The sequence below is a fragment of the Mauremys reevesii genome, linkage group 8 (assembly GCF_016161935.1).
Source record: "Mauremys reevesii isolate NIE-2019 linkage group 8, ASM1616193v1, whole genome shotgun sequence".
Lineage (NCBI taxonomy): Eukaryota > Metazoa > Chordata > Testudines > Geoemydidae > Mauremys > Mauremys reevesii.
The window spans coordinates 10,197,631-10,216,599 of record NC_052630.1 but is presented as its reverse complement, the minus strand read 5'-3'; the positions used below and the strand labels follow the sequence as shown (position 1 = coordinate 10,216,599).

The window sequence follows — 18,969 nt, the reverse complement described above, 5'->3', positions numbered from 1 at the left end:
TCTGGACAAAAAGTTTTCATATTAATGCAACTGAAGAAGAAACATTAGAAGTAAGAATTGAGATTATTGAAGAACCTGGAGCAATGTTACACACCTCAGAGTACAAACAGAGTGTCTGGACCCTGCCTTTGAGAGCTCATATTCCAAATTTGCATCTATTGCAATGAAGGAGCAACACAGTGTGGAAGGGATGTGTATGAAAGTCAGGTGTCAGTAACCAGACTTTGTGTAGATTTTTTTAAAAGCAACCGAGTGGTTTAAGAGCTCAAGTCCCATTCAAAGTCTAAGTACCTGAAAGCCAGCTGTTCAAAGGCATTTAGGCACCTTACCTATTGGACTTTCAAAAATCCTACTAGGTATCGATCTGCAACTTTAGATGCCTACATACCTCAATATGGCTCTCAGGTACTCTTAAAAGTAGGACTTAGGCATTTCTGAAAAGTTGACTCTGTGTGGCTAATCAAAGGCATGTGCACTGTGACAACATACAATTTATGATCAATAGATATTCATGTGCCATGTCATAATTCACTCATTTCCAGTGGGCTTCACAGTAGAAGTGGGTCTTAAGAAGGGATTAGAGTGAAGGGAAAGAAGTCACCCAAAGAGAGTTGGGGAAGACATCCCATCTGTTAGAGGGTGTGGCAAGAAGTTTGGCAGAAAATAGGGACATACTAGAGAATTAATAGGCCCTAGGGCATCAGCAGAAGATAACTGTATGCAGGAGTCTGTCAGCAAGTATGCTAATTGGGGTGTACTGTTCCTTTTAACAGTTATTTATTAATTTTATTATTTGGCATATGCCAAGCCAAGCCACGGTTTTCTTATGAACAATGTTCAAGGCATGAAGACCTCCAGGAAGCTGAGTCATTTTGCAGTCCTCAGCAATGCGTGTCATGGTTTGTGCCTGTCCACCTTGACATAGTGGACTGTCTCTAAAATGCTACTGAAATGCTGCTGCAGCACAAATTCCATGTCTGGTACAAAACCAGTTCAAACTTTTACCGCAAAGGCAATGGAGGCTTTCAACAGTTAGATCCTAAATTTAACTGCAAATGTTGGCTGTGATTTTGGTCTTGACACCATCAATATAATTGCAATGAAGCTACTCTGGATTTGCACAACTGTTAGCAGGCTAGGATCTGATTTGAGATGAGGTTGAGAAGCTCAGACTATTCGGCTATAGTGATTGGGTTGTATTTGTAATCCTGTACTGAAATATAAAATGTACAATGCTCACATGACCATAATTTTAAGGGCATTAAAGGGAATCTGAATGTGGGCAAGAGAAGAAATATGCTAGGCTCGGTTAGGGACATGTGAACATTTCATCCTATAGATCCAGACCACACAAATCTTGTTAGTTCAAATGAATCCAAAATGACAAAGCAAAAGTCAGTCAAAACTGATGAGTTTCATTGGCTTCATATCAAACTGAAGCCACAAAACCTTGAAATGTTATTTGATAGAAAACCATAAGTCATGCCAGGGTCACTTGGAGGTTCATTAGCCTTCACAAAAACTTTTGATAAACAGGGTGTGAGTTGTGATTAAACCAGGTGCATGTCACACAGTCCTTAAGAAAAATGAAAATAAAAAACCTACAACACAATGGTGTCATAAGTCTTCTGAAGGGGAAGCGTTGTGCCTGCCAGCTTTGCCAATAGTAAAGAAGATTGTGTGAATTTATTGCACAAAGCAATGCTTCCCCCCTTTGTCCCATTGTGGAAGTGGCAACTGGCCAGAGTTCTGTTGCCTGTTCTCATAGTAGAGCAACTCTAGCCAACAGGACATCGTTTGAGCTTGTTTTGTCTGGCCACTTTCTGAGGCAGAGGGCAAGTTCAAGACATTGTGTGGGGCTTCTCAGTTGCAGGTTTAAGTGCAGTTAAGTGGATTTGGGCTGAGAGAAGAATGACAGTTGAGAGTTACCTTAAGCAGGTATGTTTGACAAAGCAAGTCAATGTTTTTCCAGAAGAAACGTTCATTTTTCATGTTTGCAGGGTTTACATATGTGCTTTACAGCTATAAAATGGGGATAATACTGACCTCTTTTGTAAGGCCCTTTTAGATCTCTGGATGAAGAGCACTGTATGAGAGCTACATATTATTGAGTTAGGAGCAGGTTTCCACATGGGATAAAAATAGCCAATCATGAATTAATTTGCAAACTGACACCATCAAATTAGGCCTGAATAAAGACTGGAAGTGGTTGGGTCATTACTAAACCTAATTTCCCCTTACTGTTACTCACACCTTCTTGTCAACTGTTTGAAATGGGCCACTCTTATTACCACTACCAAAAAGTGGTTTTTCCTCCCTTGGTATCCTGCTGTTAATTGAATTGTCTCGTTAAATTGACCTCACACTTGGTAAGGCAACTCCCATCCTTTCATGTATTTACACCTGCTCCTGTATTTTCCACTCCATGCATGTGACGAAGTTCTAGCCCACAAAAGCTTATGCCCAAATAAATTTGTTAGTCTCTAAGGTGCCACAAGGACGCCTCGTTGTTTTTGCTGATACAGAGTAATACGGCTACCACTCTGAAACCAATCACGAAGGTAACTCAAGACACCAAACTCAGACTAGAAGACAGTTATAGAACCAGCATGATAATCCAAAGTACTGACTCACAGCCTAAGAAAGAAGATTTTGACTTGGGCCCGGTCTACACTAAACAAATTAGGTTGGCATAACTATGTCACTCAGGTGTATGGAAAAACAAGTCTACGCATCAGAGAGGCATAGTTAGTGAGCTAAGCCCCTGTATAGACAGCACTAGGACGATGGAAGAATTCTTCCATCAACCCAGCTACTGCCTCTCACAGAGGTGGATTACCTGTGCTGACAGTAGAATCTTTTCCTTCAGCATAGGTAGCATCTACACTGAAACGCTACAGCAGTGCGGCTGCAGCGGCACAGCTGTAGCATTTGAAGCTTAGACATACCCCCAGTAACCTACAAAGCAAAGGTCTAATCATGAACCCATTCATATCAGTGGCAGAACGGACATTGACTTTAATGGGAGAAGACCAGCCCATAAGAGATCATAGAGAATGAACAGAAGCACTGGACAGAGCAATCAGTCAGCTCAGGGGCTTGCAAGGCTTAAATGATGAATAATCAATCCCCAATTGAAACTATTTGCTCAAACCTAGACTACAATCCCCAGCAACCCACCAAAACTTTAGTTTTAGAGCTGTTAGCACCAAGTGAGACCACCATGAGTATTTCCCATAAGCTTAAGGAGAGCAATTGTCTGGCACCATCACTTGACACCTGTTGGAAAATGTACTGCTCCTTAGGCATGAGCTGCTGAGGTTCCCCTGCCCTGCTCATTCTAGAACTGCTAGAGACACTGGGCACTGTAGAGGAAATTAAATAAGCCTTAAGGAGTTAGCAGAAGCTGCAGGACAGACATGCTGTACTCTGTGGCTGACATGAGAGTAAGTCATGTACAACTCAGTGACTGAAGCAAGAGCAACGTGAATGGAAAAACAGATAGCCACAATGGCCATGGTATGGTGCACACTCACACTAGAGCATCCCCTGGCAGCGGGGCATGATGTCTCCAGGATCTTCATCTCCCACACCTCCTGCTGGTTATTTGGCTTTGGTGACAAGTCAGTCTCCCAGCTGAGAAGCTGTCTTTTCAGGCAACAAAAGCTCAAACCAACATCCAAAAAGTCTCTCACCCACTCTGCCCTTCTTCTGAGCTCTATCTTCAGCCTCCTTCTTAGCCATCCACAGTCACCTCACCAGCTCTAGCAGCGAGCATTAGCCCCTTAAACTGTATCTCTGACAGTCCTAGTCTCCTACAGACTCCAGCACCACCTCCATCAAAGGAACCTCTGTGGTTCTTAGTTTCAGACTGAACTCTTTCCCCTTTTATGAAGCCAGGTATCTACTAAGTTATCACCTGATGCCTCCCAGACCCACCTCTGTGGCTGAGAAGCAACTGATTAGTTACATCTATTGCACCTGTGCTGTAAATGATTGGCTATTAACCACTTTCCAGCCCATTTTGGGGTTTCACTCCCGTCAAAGGCAGATTTAAAGTAACAGAGCTACAGGATGCATTTCCCTCTGGAAGCTGGTGTGCACCTACAGCTGTTTTTAGCCTGTAATTAGAACTGAGCAAATAACTCACCCTATATTAATTATTTGGTATATTTCAACATTTTTATTGTTCATTAATGGTCCAAGAAAATTGCAAAATTGTGAAGTGTTACAGTTAGTTGAAATTATTTGTGAATTTCTTCTGTGAACAATTCAGTTGCTTTATTCACAAATTATTCTGTGTTTATTATGCACATAAATCATCCAGTTAAGAAACAGATACATCACCATATGACTTACATAATTAATGCACATTGCTCTATTTGCTAATTGTAAAAATCAAATATATATAGCAAAATTTGCTTTTAGCAAACTGACTAAATTAAGCATTCACTTTTCATATGTAGTTATGCTAATAAAACTCAAATGTCTGTGGAAGGCGAGTGGAAAAGGATCATGAACATGACTGACTACAAATTCAGATTCAAATGAATATATTCATGGCTGTTCTTTCCCCCCCTCCCCGGTCAGCAAGTCACTCGGCTCTGGTTAGAGCATATGTAGTTAACTCAAAATGTACCAGGTAGAAAATAGGAAAGTGTAATGTCTGATAGCATGAGTGTCCTTGCACTAATTATTAAGCATAATGAAGCCATTAAAAAAAATAAAAAGGTAGCAATAGCATAGGAATCTGAATGAAACTAGCAAAAGGTGTTTAATATTAGTGTGTGTATAGTTACTTAATTTACAGGCATTGGTATTGCTCTTTCCATTTTCTTCAGGGAAATACCTGTCTACAGCTGAGGTCCATGCTGTCAGCAGGAAGGAGTACTGTGCTAAGGATCATAACTCCAGAGGAAAGCTTCATGATGAATTTGGTGCCATTGTGTTGCAAAAGCTGCATGGTCAAAGTGCAGATAAGCTGTAAAATCTCTGTCAAGTCTGTAACATTTTTGCCACAAGGAATTTTTGCCAATGGTAATTAACATGAAATGAAATATCTGGGGACAGATCCTCAACTTGTGCAAACTGCCATAGCTCCGTTGAAGTTAACAGAGCAATGACAATTCATAACACCTGAGGATCTTGCCCCTGGATTCAGAACTATAACTTTAAAGGCTGCATTTGCTCCTAATGTACAATGGCAAAGTGGAGGTGTGCTGAGACCATTCTGAAATAATTTGTATTCAAGAGTAGTGCCAGATTCAAAAAGGCATCATTTCATACAGCAATATCCTATCTTCAGGCATCAGAACATCTAATTGTTTATTTGTATGTGCACATAAAGCCACGCTACACAAAGTGGGCTGTAGTACACAGTATTTCAAAATTGGGCTTATGCTTCGTTTTCCCCAGAGATCCTAAATGCTGTCTCACAAATACATGATCTCAATCATATTCATGGTATCCTAGAGAAGCAAAGGGTGAACAAAACACAGTCAGTTACATCATGAGTCACAGTGGGGCCTCAAGGAAATGAGTGTTTCATTGCAATATGTGATGTTTAGCTGTAAATAGCTTTAATTACTTTTGTATAAAGTATAAAGGGTATAAAGTTTGAGAATGGTAGATTTATAGAGAACTAATTGTATGACCGACACACAATTTTATAACGGTAGTTCCTTTCGCTTGTGCATTTGATTAGGGAAGTTAAACCATATGGTTGAAGTGGTTTAATGACAGTGACATTAACTTTCTGGGACACTAAGAAATACCACCCGGTTGGAAGTAAATTAAAATCCATGAATGAAATATTATTGCGCCATCTAATTTATCAACATATTTCATCCTATATTAAAGTGCCATGTGCGACAGTGCACATTCAGGGCTAATGATTATAGGTCCGTGAAACAGTGCTAAAGCAAGACTCCGTACAGTTGTTTAGTAGTACAGAAAAAGCTTTGTTATCTGACATATTGGGAGAATGGGGGGCGCCAGTTAATCAAAAATCTCAGTTAACTGAGAGTTATACTTACCAATAGAAAACTAATTTTCAAAGAATTGGAATATAAAAAAATGGGAGGATAGCTCTGTGGTTTGAGTATTGGCCTGCTAAACCTAGGGGTGTGAGTTCAATCCTTAAGGGGAGCCACTTAGGGATCTGGGGCAAAAATCAGTACTTGGTCCTGCTAGTGAAGGCAGGGGGCTGGACTCAATGACCTTTCAAGGTCCCCTCCAGTTCTAGGAGATAGGTAGATCTCCTACTGATATTATGAATAAAGTATAAAATAGTATACAGGTCCTCACCAATCCAGTAGTAGTGCTGCACTGCAGAGTAGTTGGTTTCAGGAAGCACTTATGTGTATACAGGTAACATTTTCTATAAAGTAGGTTATTTTATGCTACTGCGTATCACTATGGGCAGCGCATGGCGTACACCCAGATTACTAAAAATACACTTAACACTAAAACTATACTGAACATAATTGAATCTTTCTTTGATGAATCAGAAGGCACTTCAGGGTCTTGTAGTGCCTCAGGGTCATTATTATGAACATCAATTATCATTATAGAGGTAGAGGGTGTAGGAGATTGGGCTGAATCTGTAAAATCCCTGATGTCAGCTTGCTTACTTATCTTCTGCCTCTTTTGCATAAAAGTAGAGTACAGAATTTGCAATTGCATATCTCCTGGGCAGTATACTAGTCCCAATTACTAGACTGAATATTTGTATTGGGAGATATCAGAAATGCCAGTTACTAGAGCTTTTTGGTTGATAAAGTGCTGGATAACACAGCTTTTAAGTATCCAATAAATGTACAGCATACTAAATGTTAGATGACATGATTTGTAACTATTTTAATCTGCTGTACAAATAAGAGCATAGAAACAGAGGAAGACTTGAGAGCTATGGAAAAATATGGGAGAGGGAGGAAGCTAGGACTGATTATGTAATAGTTTAAAAGGGGTTCACTTTCACAAACCAGTATCAGATAAGAGAGATGTGAAGACAGTGGCTTCTGTTCTTTAAAAGAGATGCCCTGGTTCAACCAGAAGTTATTGAGCTTCATGAAGGAATTATGGGGTGAAATACTATGGTTTATATTATATCTGGAAGTCAGATGAGATTATTGTGATGTTCTTGCAATCGCTAATATTTTCAGGATTGCCAGCTTCAAGAGCTCAAAAATCATGAGTCAGATCCCCCAAAATCATGAGATGGGCTCCAAAAAGCATGACATTTAGGGAAAAAAAGATTTGACTCTGTTTTCTAAGTCAGTCTCTTGATGTTTGAACTGCCCCTGCCCATCTCTAGCGTGTGTGCATGTGACAATTAGTGCTGGCTGGATAAGGTGATTTGGCCCCTGTTGCAGGAGCTCACATCTTCCCGTCTCCTGCCGAGCAATTAATCCCATCCCCTATCAGTTCTGTCCCCACCCAACCCCCCTTAATTCAGTCCCTCCCTGCCCCCATCATCACCACCCCATCAGTTTAGCGCCTCAACCCCATCGACCCCCCACTGCCCTCAGGCCACCCTCAGAGCACTCACCTGATATACTCAGAACCCACCATCAATACAGCCCCTCCCCATCAGTCTTGCCCTCCTCACTTCAGTCCCCAGGCCAGAATTCAGCCCTCCCAGTTTCACCTCTGCTTCTCTTTGGAACCTTCATCCTCTCGCAGCTGAAAAAAAACAACCCTGGCATTTGAGAGTTCTATTGCGAGATCATGAGTGAGGCTTAATTTTACTTAGAAATCACATCTCTCGCGATAAATTCATGAGTGTTGGCATATCTGTTTCTTGTGGATGTAAATTGCAATTACAAATATACCCTCACAGTTATTTTCACCTGTACTTTAGGTCAAATAGATAGGTGAAATCCCAGCTTCAACATATTCATTCAGAATTTAGGGCCAAATTTTCAAGTGAGCAGCCCGGGCTTAGCTTCCTATATCATGTAAATTAGTTTGAAAATTTGACCCTTACACGTCTAACAACCAAGCCTGCAGATGCAAATAATTGCAGGTGCAAAATTGCTCGAGTAAATGACTCTCTTCAGGGACAAATCCTCTTTCCATCTTTTGTAGCTATTTTGATTGTGAGCAGGAAGGCACCTGGCTCTGTATATTTGCCTGTAAAGCACCTACTACACTATGGTTGCAATATAAATAATAATAAAGTTGATTTCATTAACATTTTAGTAAACATTGATTCACATACCAATGTGTACTAGAGCTGAGAAAAATTTGGAATTTCCATCCCACAAGAAATTCTGGCATGTTAACGTGTGTTTTCATCCCAAAATGGGACAAAAAGTTGAAATTTTGAAGTTTTCTGCAGAATGGGAATTCCCCAAAAATTCATCTCAGAAGTGTTGAAACCAGGGGTGAAAGGAAGGTGGTAGGGGCCGGTACGGCGTACTGGTAAAAAGTGGGCACCCGTACCGGCCCCTTTCACCTTACTTAACCCTGCTTAAAGTGCTGCCACGGCAAAAGGACCCTGCTTAAAGAGCTGCCACGGTAGTGCTTTAACATCCCTGCCTCTTTTGCCCTCCTCTGGGCTGCCAATGGTGGGGGGCAAAAGGAGCAGCTACCCAGGGGCCGGCCATTTAAAAGGGCCTGGGGCTCTGTCTGCTGCAGGTAGCCCCAGTGGCCAGAGCCCTGGGCCCTTTAAATTGCCGCTGGAGCCCGGGGCAGTGCGGGTGGGCTGGCTGGAGGATGCTGACCCCTCCGAGCCCCACCCCTTCTGCCTGAGGCCCCACCTCTTCCAGGGACAAAGCTGCCTTCCTCCTCCTCCCCCCATACCGGTAAAAGAGAAATTTTACTTCCATCCCTGGTTGAAACATTTTGACATTTCCAAACTTTAAATGGTTTGTGTCAGTTTGCTGAAAAAATGACCCAAAATGTTTTGTTTCAAGTCATTTCAACATTAAACTGTATTGCCCTACTGTGCATTGCCTTATGGGAGATGTAGTTCCAGCCCAGCATTCCCTCCTGTGGGCTAGGATTCTTAACTGGACTATCAATCCCATAATGCACCCAGAGGCATGTGTCTCCTGTGATGCACCACACAGCTTGCTGGAAAGAAAATCAATGCATTGCCATATGGAACCTCCAGGGAGCCCAGGTTATAGGAGAGACTGGGAGCTGAAAGTACAACTCCCATTTAAAGCAGAGTGCAACAGGGAAGCAAAGTTAGTGTTTTGTTGAACAGATTCAAAACAAAGCATTTTGGATCAGTTCAAAAGATGAAATATTCCAATTTGAATTAAACAGGCCTGAAATGAAATATTTCATTTCAATTTTCCTCATGGAAAAATCTAAATTGTCCTGCAGAAAATTTCAATTTTACAGAAACTGCATATTCCATTGGAAACTCATTCTGATGGAATGTTCCTGACCCGCTCTGAGATGTACATTGTTAGAACCCATTTTACTGAGGAAGAAACTCTCATCTCTGATTTACCTTAAGACTTGTCGTTGTTGAAAGATGTTAGGCAACATACACAATAAAGGAATGTGACACTAGAACAGAGTAGACTTTGTTAGCTAACATTTCGTCTGTGACAGTCACTGAAAAATCCTGGAACAGGATTTCTTCACTGCCCTATGCACCATTATAATTAATGTGCTGAAACAGTACTCTGTGCGTCTTTTAAAAAGGAAAAAAAAACTCATTCAGTTTTTTCTTCAGACACATACTTGTCTATGTATTGATTTGGTTTCCAATTAGCAAGCAATTATTGTCAGAAACATTCCTAGCACCAAACTGACAAAGGTGTACGTACGCTGTAAATATAAATAAATTGGCCAACTAATTGGGACACTAAGAGGATCTCTTGAGGAAACTTGGGTGTGAGGCCTTCAGGTACACTGCAGGCTGTCTAAACACTTTTACTTTTAATCTAAAAAGAGCTATCCTGTTGCCATATTTATTATGGGCAAATTGTTTAGCCTTGTCCTCTGATTTTATATGCTCACTTTAGTACATTCAGCTGAGTACATTCACATCAGTGGCTATACAAAGTACAAGTCTGGCTGAAAATCTGGCCCAATATGTTTTGATGTCATAAATACTGTGACAACTCAGACTTGGTGGCTTCTGGCAGTAGGCCTCAGTTACTCCAGCTCTAAAAATATATCCTTTTATCACTGAAAAAAAAAAGAAAAAAAAGGGAATTTCCACTAGCATGTTCTATCACCCACCTCAAAAAATGTCACTTAGCTGGCATTCAAAATACAATTTTGGCATTGCATGTGTTAAAACGGTAGGAAAACAGACAGTCAAGTTAGTGAAAATTAAAAACAGAGATCACAGAATGGAAAGACAGCAATTACTTTAGACCCAGATTCAGCATGATACTTAAGCATGTGTCTATTTTAAGCATGTGTGTTGTCCCAATGAACTCAGTGAGTATACTACTCATGTGCTTGAATTACCATGCTGAATTGGTAATTCTGAATGCTAAAGTAATGGTTAGGGTCTAAAGTGGTGTTTGGAAGGAAAGTGGTTGGGTAATGAATGTAAAACTAATTTATTTCATTCTGCTGAAAACAGCTATGTTTTTCACAAAAACAACCATCCATATCCTTCGGTGAGGAAAGGAAAACTAAGGTCACATCTGCTATTTCTCTTGGCACCTATTTTGTCAGCAAGTAGAACATGGTGGACAGTGATTCTTCATATGGAAATCCAGAAAAATTAGCTTTCTGTTGATTTCCTTTTTTCCTTCACTCACGTTGCTCCATTTTCTTTCAGCACCTTGGCAATTGTCCAGATGAGAAATTTGATCAAAGAAGACTGAAGCTTCACAAGCATTTGCAAGATTTCTCATCTGCAGTTGTTTGTTCTCTACTTACTAGACCTGGTCAGGAATATTCTGACAATTTTTTTTTTCAGAAAATGACGTTTCCTTGCAATCAGCGCTGTTCATGAGAAAGGGTCTGTTTTGAAGAATCTCTTGATTTGACAATTTCAAAGCTTTTTGTCTTTTTTTCAAAACGTCTTGTTTTGACATTTTGAAAATAAATTTTTTGGTTCAAAATGACTTTTTCTTTAGAAATTTTAGTTTAGATATACTTTTAAAGAAGGTTAAAAAAATTAAAGGGTCAAAATCAAAATGTTTTGATTGACCTGGTCTGAAAAAAATTTCAGATGATCAATTTGTGAAAAATTAAAAAGGATTTCAACTTTTTAGCCCAATTCCGGATGGGAAAATTTTCAAACTCTTAAACTCTCAGAGGCTCAGGAAAACCATTTCCTGCTCAACTCTATTTTAATGACTCATATAATCAGTGTACAGCTAACTCCTGTATTGCAGATAATAAGCAGCAGGGGAAGCTTGAAAGAATAACTATTCGAAGCCTGCATTTTAGAAGTATCTAATGGACACAGAGCTGTAACCAACTCCTCGTATACAAAAGAAGAAGCCCCAGATATCATTATCACTTTCTCCTTCAGAGGAAAATCCATCTGTTTGAAGTATCACCTGTTGGATGAGGAGCTGAGAGCATGCTTTTGGTTAGTGCAAAATAAGATATTCCATGGAGTCTGGAAGCAGCTGTGAAACTTGGCTGCCTGATGCCGTCAAACCCGGTGAAGCGCAAAACCAGTCATTGTCAATAGGATTAAAACAAAGTGGAGAGGAATAAATCAATGGCATGTGCTGTGTCCGCTGCAGGCACCTATCTTTTGGAGGTGTCGATTGGCCATTATTGGGTGACAGGGAACTCTCAGGAGCCCCTTGATAAACTTCTCCTTGCAAACTGATAGGAGGGCTGGGTAGCACCCTTTTTTGCTAATGATCCTCACTCCCTGAATGGACACTGTTAATCATCCCTGCCAAATATGACTCAAGGGATCAGTAAGAGGGTTCCTGACCCTCTCGACCTCCACCACACCCAGAGTGAGGCCAACAGGCTGAAACTTCCCCTCCCCCTCTTCCATATAGGGAGGAACTTGCTGGGAGAGGACGATGGACGTCCTTGGTCTCCCAGTGCTCCTTCCCCAAAGCAGTATGGAGAGCGACAGCTGGGAGTGCAGAGAATGTCAGAGCCTTCCATAGGACCTGCCATTGGCACTAGCCCCACAGAGCCCTCCCCTTCCTCTCCACACATGGCATCCAGAGAGCCCCTCGTCCTTGATCCCTCCTATGTGCAAACACACACATCTGCCATACTGCACATGGAGTTTATCACAGCCAAATAGGGAAGCTCATTGTGGGAGTCCCTTGTTATGAGATATACACGGCATTAACCATATACAATAATTTCCTATCACTGCTGCCAGTGAACATCCTCAGAGCAGGCTGATTTTTAATCTTACCTCAAGTGTCTCTGGTTGTGTCTGTCATAAAAGTGTGTTAGACTAGCTTTCCATGCTGCATAGTCTAACAAGCTCTCACGAATAGAAACCCCAGTCCACAGTTGTGGGGGAGTGAAAGGGGACCTTCTATTGATCAGCCTAGATTCAAACTCTATAACTTCCTTCCTCAAGTTCAGCAGACAGACGCTCCTTTCTGCACTGATTGTGGATGTGAAGTGACAAAGAGACAGCCATGGGCATTCAGAGTAAACAGTACCTCAGCTTCAAGGAACTCTCCACCTCGCCCTTTCCTGACGGCTTCACAGATGAGGCTCTGACACTATGCAAGCCTGACCCTGTCAGAATAGTTCAGAAAACAAAGTAGTTCAGAACATGGCAATCCCCTTATAGTGAGGAGGCCCTAGTGGCTTTTGAATATTTCTTCACACACCTCAGAAAGTTCAGCTAATGTACTCTTCCAGAACATTCTACTGCTAGTGTTAGGGGAAAGCATCTTTGAGGTTGTTTTTTTACCTATTGAGATTTGTATTTTTCAATCAGCCACTGTTCAGGAGGTTCTGAGTACTGAAACAGAAGGGATGGTCAAATGTAGGTCATCCCTACCCTTTTCTTTAACATGGAGATATGGCCTGAGGGGATGGTATTTATGCTTCATTCTGGTCCAGGTGGAGGACTTGGCAGGCTTCTCCATATCATTCAAAATTAGGACCAACCCTCAGACATCTGGCAAATTCGGCAAAGTTCAGACACTTCTGGCAGAGGGTTGCTGAATGAAAACATTCAGGGCTGATATACACCAGTTGAGAATATGGCTTTGAATGTTTTTACAATGTTTAGTAGAACTTTCATATATTTTAGTGCTGTTTTAATTTCAGCTGAGCAAATAGTAGCTGAATATTTGATTTTGAAAATCAGTTATGTATGTTCACAGATCACTAATTCTGAATAACTAATAAACTTGAAGATGCCTTAATCCAGTCTGTTCATGGACAATTTGAGAATGATGGTGAGAAAAGGTGAAATTCATCATATAAAATCATTGGTTGTGAATATTTACCCATTTTTAGTTTCAAGATAATCCCAGCACACTCTGGCTTCATCCAGGGAACCTAGGACAGGTGTTGCACAATCTTCTTAGGGCCATTCCTCTCTTACTGTCATTTTATAAATTCCTAGATATTAAGGCCATAAGGAACTATAATAATTATCTAGTCTGACCCCTGGTATAATACAGAACATGAACTTTCAGTCAGCAATTCATTCCTGTCTCTAGCACAACACCTTGTGTTTAAACATATTTAGAAAGAGATCCAGTCTTCTTTTAAAGACATCAAGTGATGAAGAAATGTACCACAGCCCTTGGCAATCTCTTCTAATGGTTGAGTATCAGAGGGGTAGTCATGTTAGTCTGGATCTGTAAAAAGCAACAGAGTCCTGTGGCACCTTATAGACTAACAGACATATTGGAGCATAAGCTTTCATGGTTGAATACCCACTTCGTCAGACGCATCAGATTGCAGTGGTATGTAGAGGCCAGCCAGGTCAGGGTCCCGTTGTGCCAGGTGCTGTTACACAAACATATCAAAACCATCTAGGAAACTAAGCTCGTGCAGACTGTGGCTCCAGACAGGATTGGTTTGGGACCTACGTACCTAGCTGAGAGAGAGCATCTCTCCCAGCATGATACCACCACAATGATGGCCAGTGGGAATGCTTGGGTTAACAGCCCGCTGGTTAAAATGGAAGTGTTTGGGGGCAAGGAGTTCTTGGTGAGAGGTATGTGACTCTGGAAGTCACTCTGTTACCTTGGTCCATGAGATCCTTACCGTAATTATCTGCAAAGCTTGTCTACATTCCCAGGTTTTGTGGGAAGGTGTAAGGTAAAAAGTCTGGATTGTTTGATACAAATCACCCACGAAAGCTTATGCTCCAATATGTCTATTAGTCTATAAGGTGCCACAGGACTCTTTGTCGCTTTCTAATGGTTGATTACCTTCATTTTGTTACAGAGATATTTTATTAATTTTTATATTGCTGTTGGGGCCATCACCTATCCAATCGATTAACATTCCCTGCCCCAATTGACCTCTTGTTTCTTTATGTCTTCACTTTGCTTCACTTTTGTAATGTTCTGTCAGGCTCACATTTCATATCATAAAATACAATTCTGTAGACAAAACTCAGTCACATTTTACTTCTTTATCTCTTACATCTCTTTACTATTCCCTTTCTGTGACTTATTACAATAAATCTAAACTGTATTAAACCTATTCTGCATATTGCTCATGTTAGAAATATATATACCAGAATAAAAAGGGTCTCTCTCTCTCTCTCTCTCTCTCTCTCTCTCTCCCTCTCACTCTCTCTCTCTCTCCCTCTCTTAGATAGATAGATAGATAGATAGATAGCATAATAATAATTTTGGTCCAAATGCTATGGGAGAAAATGATTATAGATCCAACCTTCAGAAATATAATAGCAAGCCTTGATTCGTGGGAGCCTGGATTCACTTTTCCATAAGTGCCAGATGTTTAAATTAAGATAGGCTTAAAAACTACTTGCACACGTTGGGCCTCATTTGCCTCTCAGTTGGGTTATATCAGTGTGGGAGAGGAAAATCAGGCCTCTGATGTTCTCAGAAAATGTTTGAAGTTTTTTTTAATCACAAACTGACCTGCATTCAGACACTACATGCCAATTCCTCTCATTTTTCCCTTGTCCTCCCCATCAGGTACCTTGCCCACCACACATGACCTGCTTCACTAATTGCGTTTAGCAACATGGGACCAAACTTCTTATCCTCAGAACTTGCTAAGGAGAAAGTGTCAATGTGATACTTCCCAGAAAATAACAGAATTCTTGTTCAAACCTTGCATAAGCTAATAGTTTTACGAATCTTGGGAAAAGGGGCAATAGCTCATTAATAACTGAGTAACAGAGATGGAAAGATGGGGGGTTTTATACTATGTATATGTAGGCCTCATTTCATAAAGCAGTGACATTACAGCAATCAGTAATAAAGATCTGAGTTCCATCTGCAGAGTTAGACTTAATACTCTGAAATCCAATGCAATGTCTGGTCTAGTTGTAGACTTATGAGACTTTGTTTTCCAATCTTTTATATGCAAGTTTTCCCATTATTTTGCCTTTGTTTTCTTTTCTTCTTTCCTGGACGCTGCCTTCATGACAGGACAGCTAATATTAGGATTTAGGGTTGAGGGTTTTGTTTGACATTGCTCTAAAGCCTTTATGGCTATTTTAGTCTGAAACTGATGTTATGCCCCTGCAAATATTGCTCATAAACAATCCAGTCACTTCAGTTCAGCGTAACTGACATGTGGCAGAAGAAAGACTCCTGCAGTCTATAACAATATGACAAGGATGGCAATAATTGCAATATAGCTAAAGCAAATGTCAATGACAGTCCAGCAAGTACAAAGCGATCCCAGGAGGATAAAGGAAGGCAAGGAAAAGAAATTAAAGGGTTTCTCAAAGCTGAAATGAAACTCGAAAGATTCTGAAAATGTGTATGGGCAGCTTTAGCTCCAGGATATAAATAGCTTTGCCATCCAGTTTTGAGTAAATCCGTCAGAAGATCCCCTTATAATTTCTCATTAATGCAAAACATGTGTGTGCATGCAAAGTGCCAAAGAGAAAATATTTGCATGAGTTATTATTTTGAAAATAACATAACACTTTCACCTAAAATACTACAGAAACAAAGACTGACATGATTTGCTACCAGAAGTTTACAAGGAAATGAGATAAATGGTTCTACAAGTATGGTGTATATTTAAATATGCTTAAAAGTGCCTCTCCAAGGCTCTAAGTTCTTGCACATATATTAGAAGCATGCAAACAAAAGGGCAAATAGCTCTAATCAAAGACAACCATTCTCCTGAAAGCCAATCTGCCCCAATCTCTCAGAGTATAAATTGCCCCTTTAGCCTACCAAAAATAGTAGGTTCCCCTAACAATCAATCCAGACTTTTTACCTTACACCTTCCCACAAAACCTGGGAATGTAGACAAGCTTTGCAGATAATTAAGGTAAGGATCTCATGGACCAAGGGAACAGAGTGAGTTCCAGAGTCACATACCTCCCACCAAGAACTCCTTGCCCCCAAACACTTCCATTTTAACCAGCAGGCTGTTAACCCAGCATTCCCACTGGCCATCATTGTGGTGGTATCATGCTGGGAGAGATGCTCTCTCTCAGCTAGGTACGTAGGTCCCAAACCAGTCCTGTCTGGAGCCACAGTCTGCACGAGCTTAGTTTCCTAGATGGTCTTGACATGTTTGTATAACAGCACCTGGCACAACGGGACCCTGACCTGGCTGGCCTCTACATACCACTGCAATATAAATATTTAATAATAATAGTAATAATAATAATAATTACTTAACGGCAGCTCTATGTAGAGCATACTGCATTAATCTGATCTCGAGGTGACAAAAAATATGTAGCCAAGTCTATCCCCAAAACAAAAGTTTTGAGCCTTCTAAACAAACACAGTTAGAAAAAAGGAAAAACAAGCAAATAAACCATCCTGGCCATTTTGTTCTCTAAGCATCTCTTAGTAGTGGAGGACCTAACACCATCCCTAAATCCAATGTCTTAAAAAGTAGACGATCAACCAAAACAACTCATACAGTTTCCTGTAACATACTCAGGCCTGAAACCAGATTGAACGGGGCAAGAAAAACTGAGGACTCCAGTTATTACCAGAGTTGTCTCACTACAACCTCCTCACCTATTTTTCCCAAAAAGGGAGGTTTGAAAGATATCCATGATCAATAGAGTTAGGATTATCCAGATCACTGATGTTCACTTGAGCAAGAGCCCAACAATTTCTTCCTTAATGCCAGCCGACACACTGCCCTCCCAAAGAGGGGTGTTGATAATTTCCACAAATAGTGGGCCTGGTATTTCCCCATGTCCTCAGTAACTAGGAAGGACATATGTCCAACTAGCAGGTTGTAGCCTAAATCCTCCCTACGACCTCCAGAACTTCAGTGAGCAACAATGGATGAAGCTGAAGAAACTAAAGAAGGCTCTGGATTTGTCACCTTCTGATACCATTCTACCATCCCAGAGGCAGACAGCTTGGTGTGGATCCATACAAACATATCTGCAATTTAAACTCAAATTATTACCTGGTGGAGACAACTCAGATTGACTGGGCTGACTGTCATTCAGGACAGTTCTGTTGTTCAGGATTGAGTAGACACCGTGGGTTAGAAAAAGAAACTTTTCTTCACTTCTTATCCTCTGCATCCGACTTCAAAAAATATTTATGTTGCAATTGGTTTGTCTATGCAATATGATACTAGCATCCACGCCATCTTCCTTCTCATTTTCATGTGGTGAGTTTGAGTCTACTTATATCTTAAATGATTTTCTTGAATACATCTTTGAAGTCTGTCTGTAACTGAAAGAGATTATGGATGTTTGAGTGGCTGATTGGGGAAAGAAAGAATTTAAAGAAGCTTTTCTTTATCCAATTAATATAGTTTGAGTACTTTATGATGTCTTATTGTTAGAAAATGTTATGGAGCTGTTAAAAGTGCTAAGTAGATGCAGCAAAAACTGGGCAAGAATATTCTTGCTAATAATTAATTTCTCCACTATTCACAGCCAACTGAGAGAGTTTTTATTTAGAAAATAAATATTATTTGGGATAAGGAAGGAATTCCCCCAACAACATACTTGTAGGAAGCTTTAAGCTATTTCACCTTCTGATTCACTAAGTGGTGATCATTTTACGATCAAGTGGGCATATCCCATGCAAAGGCAGATTAAGATTTATTGGGGCCCTGAGCACAAAGAACAGTTGGGCCCCCCACTCCCAGAGGACCTCCCAAATTAGCCGGGGCCTCTGGGCCCATGAGTTAATCCACCACTGATCCCATATGATCAATTTCCTAACAATGCAGGTGGACAGGCATTGGTAAATCTCAGTCCTTCTCATTCATCATCTTCCATATGATGCCTCTTAAGGCACAAAAGGACTTACCCCAATATATAGTCCTTGAAATCGACCCCATTTAGTCTGCAACAAATCCCTGTGTTTGTCTGCTGCGACATAAATGCTTTGGTGATCATTTAAAAATATTACATGGTGCTTTTATGCCCTGGTACACACAGATTTTGTCTGATTCTGACCACTTGCTGCAAAAACATGGCAGAATGATGTTTTTTGTTGGTGATGGTTTCAAGTCTGTGTGGTTGCAAATTCATGCCATGCACTGCTTAGTTGTTAATCATTCCTACATGTATAACGTCATAGCCAATAAAATAAGCTGCAAAATTAAAAAAGGCAATTTGACATATGTTAGGTGTGCTGATCTGATAGCTTTCTGGCTGCTAATGACAGAACTGCTGTTCTTTCTGTATTGAAAGATTTTCCTGAAGGTAGAATAAGCTGTAGGCAGTGACATCTAGAGCACCATTAGTTCTGGGGACTTTTAATCTAAATATCTGATGTTAAATGAGCTGTGCAATTTTTTTTGTAAGCAGGCCCGAATCCTGGCACTTGGCAAACACTAAACAAGCAAGTCTGGTTTGTTTCTAAATGTGGAACTTTATCCCTGTTCACTGAAAGGATGAATGAAATTGGTGCCAGCTGTTCAGTGAACAGTAAT

General features: G+C 40.6%; 1 protein-coding gene across 2 annotated transcripts in view; it reads right to left on the bottom strand.

The window, feature by feature from the left end:
- Positions 1–3,843, bottom strand: part of TRPC7 (transient receptor potential cation channel subfamily C member 7) — a 349,786-nt gene extending 345,943 nt beyond the window's left edge. For both annotated transcript variants that reach the window (XM_039486616.1, XM_039486618.1), the window contains exon 1: positions 3,537–3,843. The gene's annotated coding sequence lies outside the window, so the exon portion shown is untranslated. The remainder of the gene's footprint in view (positions 1–3,536) is intronic.
- Positions 3,844–18,969: the final 15,126 nt, after the last annotated feature.